The sequence below is a fragment of the Sinocyclocheilus grahami genome, unplaced genomic scaffold, assembly GCF_001515645.1.
Source record: "Sinocyclocheilus grahami isolate Dianchi unplaced genomic scaffold, SAMN03320097.WGS_v1.1 scaffold733.1, whole genome shotgun sequence".
In the NCBI taxonomy this organism is placed as follows: Eukaryota; Metazoa; Chordata; class Actinopteri; order Cypriniformes; family Cyprinidae; genus Sinocyclocheilus; species Sinocyclocheilus grahami.
The window spans coordinates 286,264-289,454 of NW_015505912.1; positions in this window are offsets into that span (position 1 = coordinate 286,264).

The following is a 3,191-nucleotide window of genomic DNA, read 5'->3' on the forward strand; positions in this document are numbered from 1 at the left end:
AAGAACCAGTTTGCGTCAGAGTAACTTGATGAATGGAAAGGACAAAGCCGTAGCCTGGCACGAGCTTAGCGTTTCCGGGAGTGTTTGTCTCACCGCCTCTCAGAATTCCAACAAACCACCAACTGGGAGGGTCCCTGGAGCAGGGCCTTTAAGGTCGGAGAAGATACCCCCCTTTCAAGATGGGCTTGTCCAATGAGAAAGATGGAAATTCCAAGCGGGAGGTGGCAATTGCTGGAGGGTTTACGACCCGTTGTCTCTAAGCATGGTAATTTGCAAATGGACTTGAATCAAAATAACTAAAAGTTCTCAGGACCCTAATATATATTGCCTATGTACCAATATATAATATACACGCTTGTTTCGATCATAAGAAGGCGAATTCATAGATACTAGACAAGGTAGGATTACAAATAGTGAAAGGATGACAGGAGTGTGTTTCGATTATAAACCTGCATCACAGTATACAATTTCAAAGACAAAATACACGATGACAATAATATACCCAATGACCTGAAGGATCATGTGTGTTCATTCAAAGAAAGGTTTTCCTATTAATTAAATAGCAAAGAAAAGTCCTTCCCTTGTGGATTTTCCTTATGGGCAAGGAAGCGATTTTCTTCACCTAAATTCCAGGAGGTCGTAAATGTATCGGGTGTCAGCATTGCTATAGAACCAGGGGCCTGTTCAGCTTCCTGGGGTGTTACAGAGCAAGAGAACGGAACAGGGTTGAATCAGGTCGTCAAAAATAAAATCCCGAAAATCAGTACCCCATATATACCTAGTGTGTTTCTTGTGCCACTTCGCCACCAGCAAAAGCCTTGAAATATGCCATAGAAAGGCCTACTTAATACAGGGGTCTGCAGCCCTACTCCTGAAGGCCATGCTGCCCACAGAGTGCAGGTCAATCTCTAAATAAAATCAGGTCATCAAAAATAAAATCCCGAAAAGTCAGTACCCCATATATGGGGGAAGGGGCCAAGAAGCAGGATTGAGTCAGCCTGACTTAGCAAACAGGCAGTCGCTGTGGGAGGACACGACGCATCTTGCTCGACGAGCCTGGCTGCTGCCAAGGAAAGCATATTAATTCATTCATTTTCAGACTTCGCCTACTTAGAGCACACACAGGGCCTCCTAACCTTTGTTAAAACCATCACTGGCAGCAGTGGGATTTGAATCCACACCTCCAAAGAGACTGGAGCCTAAATCCAGCACCTTAGACCACTCGGCCACGCTACTCCACAAAGGCCTAGCTTCCGGGCCACTTTACGCCAACTTTTTCTTGTGCCACTTCACCACAAGCAAAAGCCTTGAAATATGCCATAGAAAGGCCTACTTAATACAGGGGTATGCAGCCCTACTCCTGAAGGCCATCCTGCCCACAGAGTGCAGGTCCAATCTCTAATCAATCTTACATGAATCCGGTAATCAAGGCCTTTTGGGGCTTACTTGAAAATGGCAGCCAGCTGTGTTGCGGTTACTCCCAAAATTGTCAGGCAACTGTTACTTCAGCAAGGACCTTCAATGAGTGCAATTGGCTGTTACCATTCTTGTAGACTACTTATTGTTTGTTGTTATTATATTACTCAAAGTCATTTTTTAAAATTGTCTATACTATGAATGCAAGTTATTAGTGTGCTTGCTTTGACAGAGTGCCTCTGTTGGAAAGGAGCACTGGCTGGGACAGGCTTCCAGTACTGACTTTGCAAAAGCGGTTAAGTATGGATGTAGCTCTCCAGTAGCTCCAGAACCCACAGGTGGAAAGGCCTCCTCAATACTGCTTATCGCAGGCCCTTTTCTGCTCTATTTTCCCCCAAAAGAGAGAGAACTGGAATGTGTCACTTTTCCAGTCTTTGTGCTCAGGCGTAGCAGTCACAAAAAGCCTTCCAAAAAGCCACCCTGGCAGTGGAGGGATTTGAACTCACACCCCCAAAGAGACTGGAGTTCTAAACTAGCACCGTAGACCATTCAGCCACACTACCCTGCCAGGCCTCCTTTTGTGGGCCATTTGTGACCCTATTTTGGCTGTGAAGGCTAGTCCTGGTTTCGAACCCACGCCTTAGAACACTCAGCCATGCTACCTCATGAGGATGCTGTCCCTTGGCCGCTTAACAGGGTGCCTCTGTTAGAAAGAAGCAGTTGCTGGGACAGGCTTCCAGTACGACTTGTGTGAGTAAGGCAAAAGTTGCTGAGTATGGATGAGACTACAATGCCACTTCTCTAGTCGCAGCAGCCACAAGAGCCTTTCCACGGGTGACTTTCCGGCAGCTTTTTTTCTTGTTGCGCTTTGCCACAAGTTAATCCCTAGAAATTTGCCGTGCCTAGGAGGAGCCCTTCCACAGGTGGAAAGGCCTCCTCAATACTGACTTTCCTAAAAAGTTTCAATCTAAACCTGTTCACGTGAAACAAACCTGCTTCCAAGCAGGTTAGATCTTGCGGATTGTTCTAATTACAATGAGTCTGAAATAAGTTTTGAACAGAATTGACTCAGATTGTCAACAATGAAATCTCGAAAAAAGTCAGTTGCCCACATGTCAACACGCCTTAGCAAACAGGCGATCGCTGTGGGAGAAGACAATGTATCTTTCCTGACGAGCATGGCTGGTGCCAAGGAAGGTGTATGTATTCTCACATTTTCATACCTATTTAGAGAAACACAGGGCCTCCCGGCCTTGTTTAAAACCTTTGCTGGCAGTGGTGGGATTCAAACCTCTAAACAGACTGGACCAGCACCTTAGATCACTCAGCCACACTACACCGTGAGCCGCCTTTCCACAGGTCACTTTCCAGCAGCTTTTTTCTTGTTGCGTTTCACCACAGGTAAATCCCTTGAAATTCAACATGCCTCGGAGGAGCCCTTCCACACCTTTCTCAATACTGACTTTGCTAAAAAGCTGCAATCTAATCCTATTCACGTGAAACAAACCTGCTTCCAAGCAGGTTAGAGCTTGCGGATGTGTTGCAATCACATTGAGTCTGAGATGAGTTTCAAAGAACAGGTAGCACAGGATTGACTCAGATCGTCAACAATGAAATCCTGCAAGGTCAGTAGCCCACATATGAATGACGGGGTCAAGGATAAGCATTGAGTCATTCTACCGTAGCAAACAGGTGATCACTGTGGGAGAAGATGACGCATTCTGCCTGACGGGCCTCACTGCTGCCAAGGAAAGCATATTCTTACATTTTCATAA